This window comes from Schistocerca serialis, chromosome 7 (assembly GCF_023864345.2).
Source record: "Schistocerca serialis cubense isolate TAMUIC-IGC-003099 chromosome 7, iqSchSeri2.2, whole genome shotgun sequence".
Lineage (NCBI taxonomy): Eukaryota > Metazoa > Arthropoda > Insecta > Orthoptera > Acrididae > Schistocerca > Schistocerca serialis.
Genome location: NC_064644.1, coordinates 240,863,248 through 240,880,526, shown reverse-complemented (window position 1 = coordinate 240,880,526; position 17,279 = coordinate 240,863,248).

Sequence of the window (17,279 nt, the reverse complement as noted above, 5' to 3'; positions counted from 1 at the left end):
TCGCAGTTAAGTTGCTCAGAATTTTGTTTGGTCATTTCTGCGGAATAGATACTCTCGTTGTCTTGAGGTAAAATCAGTATTCTCATGGATACGTAACGTCATTTGCAGCAATTTTCCAGTCTAAACTTCCTGGAAATTTCGAGGTAGCATGCTGTGTGCCGGACGTCCGTGCAAACAAGAAGATATGCAATAGGCCACGGAGGTGGAAGGAGAAAGTAGCCATGACCTTGCCAACTGACAGCCGTAACATTTTCACCGGGCTCCCCATTCTTGCTCCACTGCCTTATTCTTTCTTTTTATTTAAGATTGTAATAATGCATCCACGCTCCAATAACAGGCACGATTGTGGATCGGAAACAAGTCTCCTACCCTCACACCCTTGGAAACAGTTCAGTTTCGATCAGTTGTGAAAATGGAAGAAACTCACCTGGCGCAATTGTCTCCAAAATCTGTGACGTTTGTAATAGCAGCAAAAGTTCTTCCATAGCTAACAGCCGGCCGGTGTGGCCAAGCGGTTTTAGGCGCTTCAGTCCGGAACCGCGCGACCTCTACGGTCGCAGGTTCGAATCCTGCCTCGTCGATGGGTGTGTGTGATGTCGTTAGGTTAGTTAGGTTTAAGTAGTTCTAAGTTCTAGGAGACTGATGACCTAAGATGTTAAGTCCCATAGTGCTCAGAGCCATTTGAACCATAGCATACACAGACCTTATCTGCAAGTTTAGTGACCGTCAAAAGCTTGTGACACTCAAGAAGCTTTTAGACACAGCGAAACTTGTCTGTGATGGTTGGTGCGCCCACTCTCAGTGTGCCCACGACCCTCCTCCTATTTCTTGTTCCAAGAAAAAATATTCAAAATCTTGAATGTGTCTCTTTCTCGAATTGTCCAACCGATATCCTGAGTATTTACACCTCCCCGAGCAAGGAACTTGATAATAACGCACTGCACAACAGAGACAGTAACATCTTGCTTAGACATCGTCATGATGACAAATGATGAAAGTGAGAGACTGCTTCCCTCCCTTCTGACAACCCTTCCCGACACTGAGAAGAGCGGAAACCCTCACGTGTCAGTACTGTGCTCTCATGGCCAGAGGTCTCATTTATATTTGATTCGTCCGCGTACCGTGCGCTGCAGGATCGTAAACACTGCATGCGCGAAGGTGTGCCTGCCGGGACGCATTAGGCCACTGCTAATGAAAGTGCTCTAGGAGAGGAGCGCCATGGATTGAACTGGAGTGAAGGAGTCGCTCCAGGTCAGTATCGAGGCCGTCTATCGTACCACTGACGCTGCTGATCTCTGTTCACCGCGTGAAAGCGCAGCGCTCCGCTGTCAGCCGGGTGATTAATACGTCTCCCTTTCCTGGAATTCTGCTAAATACTGGGAGCATCTCGTATAATTTGCAGTAACCTTCAGCGTGAAAGGCCCAAGCGACCGGAACACCGAGGCACGCGGCACATTAGTCAGAGCTCCTTTGAAGCGGCGACAGGCGGTGACAGAAAGCACTGGGTACAGTTGTCAGACACCAGCGCCAGCGCAGCGATATTACATCCGGCTCCGCAAACCTGACGTGCTCTACCGACTTCACTGATGCGGGCAGTACTCGAAAGGTCATTGACATGAATGATGAGAGTCATCATGACAGTAAATACTCTATGACAAACCTCTGCGAATTCCTTATTCCGAATTCTACAAGTGCGGCGTTCAAAAGAGTTAGAGGAACACGTTTATCAACGGCAGACTCGTTATGTGTATTTTGATACAGGCGACACCTGTGACTTTATTGCATGGCTTGAGGTCTTCGCAAAAATTAGAACCATTCCCGATCTGCTGAGTTACAGTTACAGTGACAGGTGACGATTCAGAATGTAGTGAGTAACGGAGTCCCCACGTTTACCAGTAAGGTACAGAGATGGCATTTGTCATTTGCGAACATTATATTCACCCAAGCACATGCAAAGTTACATTTTAATGCAGTGCAAGTTGCAAAGGAAGTCTGTTTGCTCAAAAACAGATGGACATCCAGTCGTGTTGCCGCATGTGCCAATACTTCCTCATGCGCTAGGTTGGGGACAGGTGAGCTCACAAGGTCAGTTGGACGAGGTCACCGTCGCATTACAGCCCCCCATGAACTCCGATACCTGGCCCTCTCTGCGTTGTGGCATCGTACGGATAGCGCCAGACCACTGCAAGGTGATCTTGAAAGGACAACTGAAGACTGTGTGTCCGATCAGTACTGTAAGGAACAGATTACGGGAAAGGACCTTAAGACACAGATGTCCTGTTCGAGTACCTCGCTTGACACGACATCAGCTTGCACCTCGCCTTAGTTCTGCAGTTCCCATGTCGATTCACAACTTCGACTTCGAAGTTTGATTATACTGATCCGTTTTTGGTTAGTCAATGGTCACGCGCGACATTTATTGAAAAAATATTTGTAAGCTTTTCAACAGAATCGCAAGGAACGTCGCGAGTTATCGCATTGTGATTTGTTATATTCCGGGTGGGCTAAAGAAGTTGTAGCCTGGTACAATGCATCCTTTCAGTTCTCGAAGGTAAGGAGGCCGCAAATGTATTTGTTTGGTGACACAAATATAGGGAAGTCTACTTTGATTGAAAAGATATTAGGTCGTAAACAAGAGGTGTATATGCCATTTTGTTCTGAGTTTGGATTTGGAGGATACAATTCCTCTAGGCATTCTTTTATTTTGTTTGAGGAATTCAAGTGGAGTTGGTGGAAGCCTTATGCAGGTATATTAAAGAGAATTGTTGAAGGTAGGCCTGTAACCGTCAATTGAGAAGAGTGCATCGTCTCTGGGTCAAAGGCCATTCCGAAATCAGCGGCAAAATGCTGTTGACGAATGAGCCGTGAGTAACATGAAGGAATACGTTCCTTGACACGTCCACGTTACACAGACGCGGTAACCATCGTAACCTAAAGGCATTTTAGGTGAGGTACCGGTTCTGCGAAGCCTCTCTGTTGACGAAAGGCGAAACCTTGCACGAATTCAACAATATAGTCCCAAAAGGATGCGGCATTCAAACAAAAACCTTCTCGACGCCATACAAGGTCAATCATTACAATGCCAAATGGACCAGGGTTGTTACCCTGCAGAATCATGGGTTTTATCTTTCCATGTTGCGAAGATAAACCCTCTTTAAGTATCGGATCGGAACCATCCTCTTCCAGCAGTACCCGTAACGGCGATCAGTGGGCCAATCTCTATAAGGTAACCGTCAAACTGGGAATTCCTGTAGCTATAAGTGTCGTGAACCTTGTCCGATAGCCAAAGGTCCATTTCCACATCGCAAGATGCTTTCAACAGATGGACATACATCTCTAAATTCCAGGATGTTATAAACCCTATTAAATTGCCACAATTGAAAAGTAACTGGCAGTTACTAACATCCTCAGCACAAGACTAAGAACTTTTATGTATTAACGCTACTTGCCGTAATTATAAACGAGTGAGAAAAAGTAACATGTACAGAAAATTCCCTATTAACATAATAAACTTCATGTAATTTTCATATATATTAAATAACAATATATGGTTAGTCAGCTAAACTCATTATAAACACAGTAAAAGTTCAACAGCTGATTACCTGGAAGTTTATACTCTTAAGTTTTTGTGAGAATGACTACGCGACGCTGTTTGAGAAACAAAATTTAATAATTTTTTGACTTCACCTTCCTCTAGTCCTTCTGAAAACTGAGTGCGTTGGTCCCACGAACATCGGCTTGCATCCATCAGTATGAAATCAAATTTCCTCAATTCCAGCACTGAAATAACCGTCCTATGCCGAGGATGAAAAGATATAAATGGTATATGAGGATGTAGAGAGGGTAATTCAGTACTTAAGAGGTTATGATCTAATAGTGTTGGTGATTGGAATGCGGTTGTAGGGGAGAATGTAGAAGCAAGGATAACGGGAGAATATGGGCTTGGTGGTAGGAATGTGAGAGAACAGAGTCTAACTGAGATCTGTAATAAATTTCAGCCAGTAACAGCTAATACTCTGTTCAAGAATCACAAGAGGAGAAGATGCACTTAGAAAAGCCAGGGAGATGCGGGAAGATTTCATTAGACTACATCAAGGTCAGATAGGAATTCCGAAATCTGATACTGGAGTGTAAGGCGTACCCAGGAGCAGATATAGCCTAACGTCACAATGTAGCAGTGATAAAGTGTAGGCAGAAGTTTAAAAGATCAGTCAGGAAGAATCGCCACACAAAGAAATGGGACACAGAATCCTTAAGGAATGACGAGATATGCTTGAAGTTCTCCAAGGCTACAGATACAGCAATTAGGAATAGCTCAGTAGACATTGCAGTTGAAGACGAATGGACATCTCTAAAGAGGGCTATCAGAAAGCTGCTAACAAAAACATAGGTCAAAGAACGGAGCTGCGAAGTAACCATAAGTATAAAAAGAAATATTTCAGCTGATAAATGAAAGAAGGAAGAAATTCAGGAATACAGAAATAGAAGTCACGGAGAAACAAAATATAAGGAATGCCAGGGAAGATAAGGTGAAATTGCTGAATGGAAAACGTGAAGAAATCGAAAAAGGAATGATTTTCAGAATGACTGACTCAGCATATAGAAAATTTAAGACAAACTCCGCTGAAATTAAAATCATAGACGGTAGCATTAAGTGTGAAACGGAAACTCCTCTATTAATTGTTGAGAAGAGAGTGGACAGGTGGAAAGAGTTCGTTGGAGGCCTCTATGAGGGGAAGACTTGTCTGATAACGTGGTAGCAGAAGAAACGGTAATCAATACACACTAGTACGCCAAAGAGACTGGTATAGGCATGAGAATTCAAATATAATGTAAACAGACAGAATACGGCGCTGCGGGATAAGACAACAAGTGTCTCGTGCAGTTGTTAGATCGGTTATTGTTGCTTCAGTGGCAGGTTATCAGGATTTAAGTGAGTTTGAACGTGGTGGTATAGTCGGTGGATGAGTGATGGGACACAGTATCTCCAAGGTAGCGGTGAAGTTAGAATGTTCCTGTACGATCATTTCACGACTGTACCATGAATATCAGGAATCCAGTAAAACATTAAATCTCCGACATCGCTGAGGTCGAAAATAATACTGCAAGAACGGGACCAACGACGACTGAAGAGAATTGTTCAGCGTGACGGAAGTGCAACCATTCAGCAAACTGCTGCAGATTTCAGTGCTAGACCAACAAGTGTCAGCGCTCGAACCATTCAGTGAAACATCATTGACACGAGCTTTCAAAGTCGAAGGTCCACTTGTGTACCCTTGATGACTGCATGAGACACACCTTACCTGGAGCCATCAACGCCGACATTGGATGAATGGAAACATGTTGCCTGGTCGGACAAGTCTCATTTCAAATTGTACCGAGCGGATGGACGTGTACAGGTATGGAGACAACCTCATGTATCCATGGACGCTGAATGTCGACAGCGGACTGTTCAAGCTGGTGGAGGCTCTGTAATGATGCGGGGTGTTTTCAGTTTGATTGAGATGGGTCCCTTGATAGGTCTCAATACGACTCTGACAGGTGACACATACGTAAGCGTCATGCCTGATCATCTGCATCCATTTATGTCCATTGTGCATTCAGACGGACTTGGGCTATTCCAACAGCACAATGCGACACCATACAAGTCCAGAACTACTACAGAGTGGCTCCAGGAACACTTTTCTGAGTTTAAACACTTCCGCTGGCTACCAACCACCCCAGAAATGAACATTATTGAGCATATTTGGTGTGCCTTGCAACGTTCTATCCAGAAGAGATCTTCACCCCCTCATATTCGGATTTATCGACAGCGCTGCAGGATCCATGGTGTAATTTCCCTCCAGAACTACTTCAGACATCAGTCGAATCTATACCACGTGGTGTTCCGGTGCTTCTGCATGCTTGCGGGAGCCCTACACGATATTAGGCAGGAGTACCAACTTCCTTGGCTGTTCAATGCAGAAGTGGCAACGTAACAACCATTCACAAACGACTATTCACAGAGGTGTGAAGAATATGAGACTGGCGTAATAGCATCTGATTTTCGGACAATTCCGAAGACAGTAAGAGCCGATAAACGAAAGAATTACCTCACAATCACCTTAACAGCTTGTGCATCCAAGTTGCTGACAAGAATAATATGCGAAGAATGGAAAAGGAAATGAGGACGTGCTAGATGTCAATCAGTTTGTACGTGTGAAGCGTAAAGGCACCAGAGAGGCAATTCGATGCTGCTTCTGCTGATGGAAGCAAAAGGGAAGAAATATCAAAACACGTCCAAAGAACTCGTCGTCGTGGAAAAGAGCGTTCGACAGTGTCAAGGTGTGCACGATGTTCGAAATTCTTCGAAAGACGGGGTAAGCTATTGGAAATTACAGTAATATAGAACATGTACAAGAGTCGAGAGGGAGCAATAAGTGTGGAAGACCAAGAACGAAGTTTTTGGATTGAGAAGGGGTAAGGCAGTTATGTAGTCATTCGCTCCTATTGTTCTATCTGTACGTCTAAAAAGCAGTGACGGAAATGAAAGGAAGTTTCAAGGGTGGAATTAAAATTGAACGTGAAAGTATATGAATGATGAAATTCGCTGGTGACATTGTTATTCTGAGTGAAAATGAAGAGGAATTGCAGATCTGCTGGATGGAATGAACAGTCTAATGAGTACAAAATATTGATTGAAAGCAGATCGAAGAGAAATGAAAGCAATGAGAAGTAGTAGAAATGACAACAGCGAGAAACTTAATATCAGGACTGAGGGTCACGAAGTAGATGAAGTTAAGGAATTCTGATACCTAGGCAGCAATAAGCAATGACAAACGGAGCAAGGAGGGCATATGAAGCAGACTAGCACTGCCAAAAAGGGCATTCCTGGCCAAGAGAAGTCTACTGGTATTAGATATAGGCTTTAATTCTGAAAAAATTGTATGGTAGTGGGAAAACCGGAACAGAAGAGAATCTAAGCATTTGAGATGTGGTGCTACAGAAGAATGTTAGAAATTAGGTGGACTGATAAGATGTACAACTATGATGTTCTCCACAGAATTTACGAGGAAGGAATGTAGGGAAAACACTGACAATAAGAAGGGACAGAATGATAGGGCATGTTTAAAACACCTTGGAATAACTCCCATGGTACTAGATGGGTTTGTAGAGGGTATAAAACGTACAGGAGGAAAAAGATTACAATAGATAGTGCTAATAATTTAGGACATAGGCTGTAAGTGGTACTCTGAGAGTTAACGTACTTGCCTACAAAGCTTCATCGCGGTGAAATTTCCGAATTCCGAAGGTCTTTAGAAAGTGGAGTAAAAATGACAATCTTACTTCACACATCATTCCATGTAGGCTTTCACGGCCGGCGTCTTTATCAGTAAACTCTTCCGGGCTAAGTTGCCGTGGTCGATCTGTAGAACTTCTTCTCCCTGACGTTTCGTTCTCAACTACGGAGAACATCTTCCGAGGTGAGTCGACGACTCACCTCGGAAGATGTTCTCCGTAGTTGAGAACGAAACGTCAGGGAGAACGAAACGTCAGGGAGAAGAAGTTCTACAGATCGACCACGGCAACTTAGCCCGGAAGAGTTTACTGATTACTTCACACAGTTACATCTTTCTTCAAAAAATGGGGAATGAGCAGTTGCGATACGGAAAATACAGTGTATTGTGTTGCCCATACTGCAGCGTTCATATGACAGGAACAGTGTAAATCCGCTATATGCTTTTCAAAACATTGCGAGAAGTGTTATGATTATGTACACATATTTTGTAAGCCGATCGAATACCTTAAAAAACTGCTTCATTCTATTTAAGAAATTAAAGTCAATATTCACTTCAAAGAGTTGTAATATTGTAAAAAAGTATTCACAAATTCACACTCCATCAGGTATAGAAAGCCTTGTTTCTGCTCACAGAACTAATTGAAGTCATAGTTTAAACCCAGTATAAAATTGTTTTAGCAAAGGTGATCTGCAACTGTTAGAGTAATCATTGTGCTTGTTATTCTAGAAACAGGTGAAACAACACAGATCCCATTCCTGAATACCACAGCTGTATTCTGTTTGTAAGGTGACCTGCTGCATGAAAAATTTATATTACTGAATTGTTTATCAAATAAATATTTTTCCGGAACGAAAAAGGCTGCTATCGTAGCACAAAAAAGAAGAATATGGAGTATGTTCCGGGAAGAGTTAGGGAACTAGAATTCGACTTATATTTCAGCTTCCAATACCGTCAAATCAGAACATCTGAACATATGAGTGGTTTTATACTTTTTAGTATACTAGCCAGGTCATGTTACGTGACTCATTGTGTCGAGGAAAGTAACATGATACGTGATGTCCTCTCTCCAGGAAAAAATCCATCCCCAGAAATTTTATCACCTCCCAGAAAATCTGTTTATGTATTTACACGCATGCTATTCAGCCACAGGTATTATACATTTTTTTACTATGGCTGGCTATTCCTCCGGATTTTTGCTACACCGGGATCAGGAACTTTAGCTCATAAGTTGCAAGATGCAGGTGTGGCAATACCAGGCAGCTAATACAGCTTACATCGCTGATGAATAGGGTTAACTCGTAAAAAAGCTCGAATTTTATGTCAAGATATTTTGATCTGAATATCCCTGAAGCCAACAGGTAAAGTGAAAAGCTAGTCCTTTCTTTTACATCCATAATTCTGCCCAGGACATATTCGCCATTTTTGTGCTACGAGAGGAGCATTTTTCATTCGGGTTCTCAACTTTACTGAAATTTCGACATTAGATCACCAGAGCTTGGTAACCCAGGTATATATTTTCTTGACTCGGGCAGTGATTGATCCGGTATACCTGTAGCATATGTTATTGTCTTGCGAACCAAGTTGCTTGTATTGTGGCAACATATAAAGCTTTCACGAAGCAGCAGGACCATCAATAACTACATGAAATTGCCTAACGTCTAGAACGTCTTGAACCGATTCGCACAGTTTCAGACATAGAAGTGGCCCCCGTATAGAAACTCGCAATAAAGGTTTTTTTTGCACATAAATCCCATATGAAACTATATTTTTCTTTTCAATTTTATGGTATAAATGTATTCTTTGATTTACCTGAATCACTTTAAATAGGTTTCCCATTCAATTGAAGTAACAATGAATTTTACGTTGTACATTTATCTCGACTTTCAGCTGTCGTACCTTGGCAGCGGATAAAAATTATTCGGTGAAAAAATTTTGTTTTGAATTATCCATTTATCTAGCTTAGTACAAAGTTGGAACCGATTCGTACAACTTTATAGCAGCCGTGCACTTCAAAAACCCCTCAGAAAAGCGTATTTGCTCATGAAATCCGACGGGTGCACATACAAATGGTGCCTTTAGCTGAGCATTCATTTCAGCCCAATTAACATCTCTTGCCGAAGAAATTAATCGATTCACCCAATGTACATAAGCGCTAGCTCTTGTTCGACGTTCAGACCTAGTTTAATGTACCGTACTGTAACAGCTACAGTAAGACATATTTTCCAATGGCGATACAAATATCCGCTGGTCTGGGCTAAACCAGAACTTTTTACTTCACGTTCGTAGCTCAAATAGGAAGCGAGCACCAAGACCCCTGCCCCCTCCAACTCCAACAATAAAAATAGCGATTATATGTGCAGCCTTTTCGATCGTATTTTTTTAATCCTTAGCAAATACTCCGTCCGTAAGTGTTTTTTGTTATGAATTTTTCATTTTTAAAGCCAGCAGAATAATATATGTCTGATAACAACATGATTATTGGAGTAGATATACCAATTAATCGCTTATAGTAAGTAATCTTTATTTACGACAGACTGTTTCGGCTTTATCGCCATTTTCAAGTACGTCTAGATTGATGTGACATCCATACTATGTCGTTAGTTTTTTTATCTGTTATGCTGTGGAATAATGGCTTTGCTTCATACCCATGAAACTCTCATTTATACTCTGAACACCATCTTAAGCTACGTATCTCTTACCGACATGTAAAGTGTGCCAGTGAATGCAACTATAACGATGTGACTACTTAATTTCGAATGCTGACAGGCTTCGTAACTTTTTTATAGGTACACTGAACGATCTTCGCTGTATCGGTCTTGGGTCCTCTGCTCTTCTTACTATATTAGTGACTTTCCATTCTATATTCACGAAGATGCAAAGCTGGTACTGTTTGCCGATGATATAAGTATAGCTATCACACACGACAGACAAGAATTAACTGGTGAAATTGTGAACGATGTTTTTCCGAAAATCATTAAGTGGTTCCCTGCAAATGGGCTCTCATTAAACCTTGACAAAACACAGTATATACAGTTTCACACAGTAAATGGAATGATCCCATTAATGAATATAGACTTCAATCAGAAATCGGTAGCTAAGGTAGAATATTCAAAATTTCTAGGTTTATGCATTGATGAGGGGTATAACTGCAGAAAACACACTGAGGATCTGCTGGAACGTTTGAATTCAGCTACTTATGCTGTTAGGGTCATTGCAAATTTTGGCGATATACATCTGAGTAAATTAGCTTGCCACGCCTATTTTCTTTCTCTGCTTTCGTATGGCATCATATTCTGGGGTAACTCATCATTGAGTAAGAGAGTGTTCATTGCACAAAAACGTGTAATCAGAATAATTGCTAGAGCTCATCCAAGATCATCCTGCAGACACTTATTTAAAGAGCTAGAAATCTTCACTGTACCATCACAATATATATATTCACTTATGAAATTTGTTATTAACAATCCGAACGAATTCAAAAGTAATAGCAGTGTACATGGGTACAACACTAGGAGAAAGGATGATCTTCACTACTCAAGGTTAAATCTAACTTTGTCTCAGATGGGGGTAAATTATGCTGCCACAAAAGTCTTTGGTCACTTACCTAATACCATCAAAAGTCTGACAGATAGACATATAGCATTTAAAAGGAAATTAAAAGATTTTCTTAATGGCAACTCCTTCTACTCATTAGATTAATTTTTTGGATATAGTAAGGGGCTAATTTCCCAACCTCCACGAAAATAAGAAAAAAAAATTGAGTGTCATGTGATATTTTGTCTAATGTAATATCTTGTATAGACACCTTTTATTAACCTGACACGTTCCACATCATTACGAAGTGTCGTATTCATGATCTATGGAACAAGTACTAATCTATTCTAATCTAATCTCTGAAATGGAACTATTCACTGGTTAAATGAAGCCAGTCTTCTTATTGCTTCATTTCTATTACTTTTTATGAGAAACAGAGGATAAATAGATTATCTTACTATGTTACTGGAGTGTAGCACCGGAACGCATATTGGTATGGTAAAGTGACAGATATTAGTGTACGGTCATAACTTCTGGCTACGGTAAAGAGGTGTATTTATTCCAGAATTAAGCGAGGCGCTCACTATTGCAATCTAGTACATGTGTTATATTTGGACGCCTGATATTTATAGGTGAAAGATATAAACCAGGTGTCTACCGTACTCCAACAAATGCGGTAAGTCATACATCGGCCATTAAGTCCGAATAAGGTGCTGGGAGTGTAGAAGACATTCTGAACCCAATGAACTTACACAATTTGCAATTGCGGAACACTGCGCACTTACAGAGGGTGCAATGAAATAGGGTTAAAAGGAAGGCCTAAGACAGACCTCGTTGTTTTGGAACTGGTTCTGAATGAGGCTGCTGAAATACGAGTGGGCGCGGTCTGATCAATGGAGACACTGACTTCTCTTACAATCAAGGGTGGGACGCAGATGGAGTTACTCCGTCGATCGAGAATGACATCCGCGGCCGAAGGGGAGATGGAATCGAGGACAAGAGTTCTCGTCCCTCCACAACACCATCAAAGCAGTGTGTTGCCAAATGGTGAGGATACTTGCAGGGATGTATAAGAAACTGATGCTGCGATAAAGAATATCACAGCAGGCAATTGAGGTGGAGAGGAGACATCTCTGAAAATGGTACTCAAGGAGTAAGACAGTCAAACATAGGTACAAGGAAGCTAGATCTGAAGAAACCTTAGGCAGCATAAGAAATACTTCATTTGATCGACAGAAAGAGGAAGTAAAAAAAAAAAAAAAAAAAGAAGAAGAGAAAAAGAAAAAAAAATGTTCAGGGAGAGACAGGAATACACCGACAAAAATCTCTTAGCAATAAAACAAATAGGATGTGCAGAATACACAAGGCGAAACAGGTGCAGGAAAAATTTGGAGATATCGACAGGGAAATATCCGTCAGAAGGTGTGACTCAGCATATAAAGGAGGCAACACAGCCATCCGTTGAATTAAAGGAAAGGATGCTAACATTAAGAGCTGAACCGGAGTTCCACTGTTAAACGCAGAGGAGAGAGTAGGGAGATGGAAAGAGTACACTGAAGGCCTATCTGAAGAGAAGCTAATTTATAGTGACTTGCTATAAGAAGAAAGTAGAGTCGATATGAAAGGCATAGCGGGATCCGATATTGGAGCAGAATTTAAGAGAGTTCTGGGAGATTCTAAAAGAAATGAAGCTGAGGTCATGACTAACATTCCACCGGAATATCTACAATCATTGGCGGGAATTAGCAACCAAACAGGTATCTAGGTTGGTGTGTAACATCTATAAAAATAGCGACGTACCATCAGACTTCCGGAAAATTGTCCTCTACCCAATTAGGAAGGTAAGAAGGGCAGAAAGGTGTGAAAACTATCGCATGAGCCCCTTAACAACCCATAAATGCAAACTGCTACGAAGACTAATACACAGAAGAAAGTAAAAGAAGAAGTAATGACGGAAATAAAAGAAAGGTACAAGAGTGGAATTAAAATTCAGTGTGAAAGGATATGAATGGTAAGATTTGGTGATGATATTGCTGTCCTAGATGAAAGGGGTGAAATATCACAGGGTTTACTGAATGGAAAGGACAGTTTAATGAGTATAGAATATGGGTCGAGAGTAAAATGGTCAAATACAAAAGCAACGTGAACTATCGGAAAAGAGAATGACAGGAAGCTCAATGCCAAAATTGGTGGCCACGACGTAGAGGTTAAGGAATTTTGCTGTCTTGGCAGTTCAGTAACCCATGACGAATGAAAGAAGGATAACGTGAAAAGCAGATAAGAACAGGAAGAAAGAGAAATCTACTGGTGTTAAAGAAATTTGTAAGAATATATGTTTTTAGCACAGAGTTGATAGTAGTGAATCTAGACCAGTGCGAAAACCGAATAGAAGATAATGGAAGCGTTGGAGACTGTAGAAAATCTGATGGCGTGATAAGATAATGAATGATGAGGTTCTCCGTGGAATCGATGAGGAAAACACTGACAACAAGACGGGACAGGATGATAAGTCATATGTTAAGTCATCAGGTACTAACCACCACGGTACTAGAAAAAACGGTAGATGGCAAAAACTGCAGAAGACAGAGAGGTAAAAATACATCCGCCAAAACTGAGGTAGTAGAGTGCAAGTGCAACTCTGTAGGGAAGAGTTAGTGAGTTAGTGCACGGGAGGAATTCTTGGTGGGCCGTAGCAAACCAACCAGAGGACCGACGACTCAAACTGGAAAAAAAGAGGGAAGAATAGGTATAACCGAGGTACGATGTATCGAAACTACAAGTGATGAACATGACGGCAAGCTACGATGTTGAAATGTGTTCCATAATTTTTGACATTTGCGTAATTCTGAGGTTTCTATTTTTTATTAGCTTGAACAGTACATGCTCACAAGTTTAGAATTCTGTGGCTGTAGCTGGTGTCGGTCTTTGAATCTCGTTATCTACCTGTCCTCTGGAGAAGCTGTGTTCTCTGTTTCTTCCCACCAGCCATGCTAATTTTTAAACCTAGGCGCTGTTCAAACTGAGGCGATATAATGTGCAAAACGAAACGTAGTGCGAATCACGATACGGTGCAGAAGAAGCCGGCGTTAGAGTAATTTCATATCCACAGCTGTTGTCTCACAAAGTGAACTTGAAAAGTGTGATGCGCGGACGGTCCAGGAGGTTGATTTCTGAGAGGACAGTTTTTCGCGGAGCAGAATGAAACGCAAGTTAATGAACACAGACACTGGAATAAATCGGTTATAAATTATATTGTCGTAAACTATTAAGGTGAATGCTATGGTTGGGACAGTGAAAAGACAGTTATGCCGACTAATTTGTTTTTGTCGCACGTACCATAGAAATTCCTGAGGCCATGATGATGGGATTTCAGCAGTGACTTAAAGCGTAGGTACTACATCAAATATTTTAGTTCTACTTCTACACCTATACTCCGCAAGCCACCTTGCAGTGTGCAGTGGAAAATTCTTTGTATAACAGTGCTACTGTGGACTCCTGTTCCACTCGCATTTGGTTCACGGGAAAAACAATTTCAGGCAAACTTCCATGTGGGCTCCTAACACTCTATCATTATCTTGACGGTGTTTTTGCGATATATGCGTAGGAGCAAGCAATGCATTTGTTGAATCTTCTAGGAACGTAATCTCTCCGTCTTTAACAGTACACCATACGGTGAAGCACAACGCCTCTGTTGCAATGTCTGCCACTGGAGTTGACTGAACGTTTACGTCTGAACGCTTTCCGCCCAACGAGATGAATTAGTAACGAAACGTGCTGCTCTTTTTTGGATCTTTTTCCTGGAACCTGTCTGGTATGGATCCCATACTGACGAGCAATATTTAAGTATTGGTCGAACGAGTATTCTGTAAGCTACGTCCTTCGTTTATGGACTACATTAACCCGGTGATTCTTCAACAGAATCTCAGTCTAGTATCTTACTCGTAATTAATTTCATGTGGTCATTCGACTTCAGATCGCTCAGTAAGCATACTTCCAGATATTTTATAAAAGGAATTTCTTCCAGCGATTATTCTGCAATAATGTAACCACACAATAAATGGTCGTTCTCTCTATGTATTCGCAATAGTTTTCTACCGTCTCAACTCCTCTTTACATATGTAACAGCATAATGCGCGAAAAGTCTCGTGGAACTTCCAACGGTATTTATCCTGTCAAGCCCGCATCTCGTGGTCGTGCGGTAGCGTTCTCGCTTCCCACGCCCGGGTTCCCGGTTCGATTCCCGGCGGGGTCAGGGATTTTCTCTGCCTCGTGATGGCTGGGTGTTGTGTGACGTCCTTAGGTTAGTTAGGTTTAAGTAGTTCTAAGTTCTAGGGGACTGATGACCTAAGATGTTAAGTCCCATAGTGCTCAGAGCCATTATCCTGTCATTTATGTTGATAGTTAAAATGACTGATTCTGAAACACTCCTTTGGAGAACGCCTGAAATTACCTTTAAGTCTTAAGACTTCCCTTCTTTAAGAATGACATGCTGCGTTCTGTTTGCTAGGAATTCTTCACTCCAGTCACACAGGTGGTCTGACATTCCGTGCTCTCGTATTTACTCCACTAGGTGGCAGAGAGTAACTGTGCCGAATACCTTCCGGATGTTACGGCACATGGCATCAACCTAGGCGCCTATATATACTGCTTTTTGTACATCGTGTACTAACAGAGAGGGCTGGGTTTCACACGACCGTAGTTTTCAGATCCCATTTTGGTTCCTACACAAGAGATTTTCGATCTGCACCAGTGACATAATACGCCAGAGATTCTTATGCGTCTGTTTGACTACCCTTCTTGAAAACAGGAATGGCCTGTGCTTTTTAAGGTTTCTTGCCATAAAGTGTAAAATAGGAACACGTATAGAGTCGCTTTGTTGTCCGTTCATCTATCTGTCTGTGTCTTTGTCTTCCCGTCGGTTAAGACCTCGTTTTCTCTTAAACAGCTTGGTGTGTCACAATCAAACTTACGTAACATACTAAGGTGCATGATCCCTTGGCGGAGTACAGATTTTAAGCTTCTAAGGCAATGGAATCGAAAGATATGGTCATTTCCGAAACATATTTTAATATTCGAAAACTCATCAGAACCTGTAGGGTACTTCCCGTTAAACTGGAACCAGAGTACAGGTAAAGGGAGAAAACCCTATCATTGTTAACTTGTAATTATATATCACGAACAAATACTTTTTGTTAACTTTTATCCATTATTTATCAGCCCGTTTAGACATTTCCCACTTGAACAGCTTGGCGAAGCAGCTAGAAAATTTTGTCACATACTAAGGTCTGTTGTCCCATAGTGGCGCAAAAAATTTAGGCTTCTAAGTCAATGATATCAGAACATACAGCCGTATACGTTCTGATACTCGAAACCTCACTGTTTGAATTCTGAAGGTATTTCGCGTTGACGTAGAACCATGGAATTCGGCAATAAACGTTGTTTAACTGAACAAGTAAGTTAAAAAAATATGAAAGTTGTTAAGTTATAACTGTAGCAGACAATAAAAGCTTCGTCATTAGAACATAAATTACATTCACATCCGTCGAAAGCGTAGTGGACAAACGTTACTACAAGTAAGCATAAAATGTGAGTTGTAGACATGTTTTAGTAATTAAATAAAATGTATTTTATTGAATCTTCTCTATCTACATACATAAACTGAAGTTCTCCGTCCGGTTCTTTTTCTCTGTGTGGACTAGTCGCAGGAAGTATTACGGATACTTTGACCTGGTACTGGAATTTCCGGGATTGATATCATCAATATCGAAAGAAAAGGCAAAAATCGTTGAGCTTCTCTTAGCAGGTAGGTGAACTATGCATATATACACACTCAGTGCACAAGTCCTATGCGGACTAGGTCAATTTTTTTCCCAATCATCACAAGCACTGCACTCGTCTAGAGAAATACAGTGCACTGCAGGTAGAAGGGGGGCAAGTCCTTTCGCATACTCTGTGTAGGACGGAAATGGTATCCCGTGAGGCCCAGTGGACCTTCCGCTGCTGAACGATCTCAGTTGTTTTCCTATCCCTCTGTCATTTATTTCGATCTCTCTCATTTATCGTTCGTGCGACGATTTAAAGGAGGCAATACAGACCGATCCACCTCTGCGAAACAGTTGTGAGATGCATCTGCAAACATGCGATTGTAGAAGAAAAGTAAAGGATAGTTACAGCATCGATCCACGTCAGTGGCGATGAGCTCACATTCCTCACATTGAATGTAACAACATTTATGTATATTATACCACGACGCTGCTATTTTTTGAAGCTTTATTCAAGAGCTGTACAGTTAGGCGATAAGCATATTTCGGCTACATTCCCATTTTCAAGTGATCTGCACTTCTATCGCGCTATTAGTATATGTAATTTTTACTTTGTAAATCTGACTGATCTTGCAACAGTGTCTCGAATACTTCCATCCGTATTCATGTAGCGGCCAAATATTTGTGCCTATTGCATTTCTAT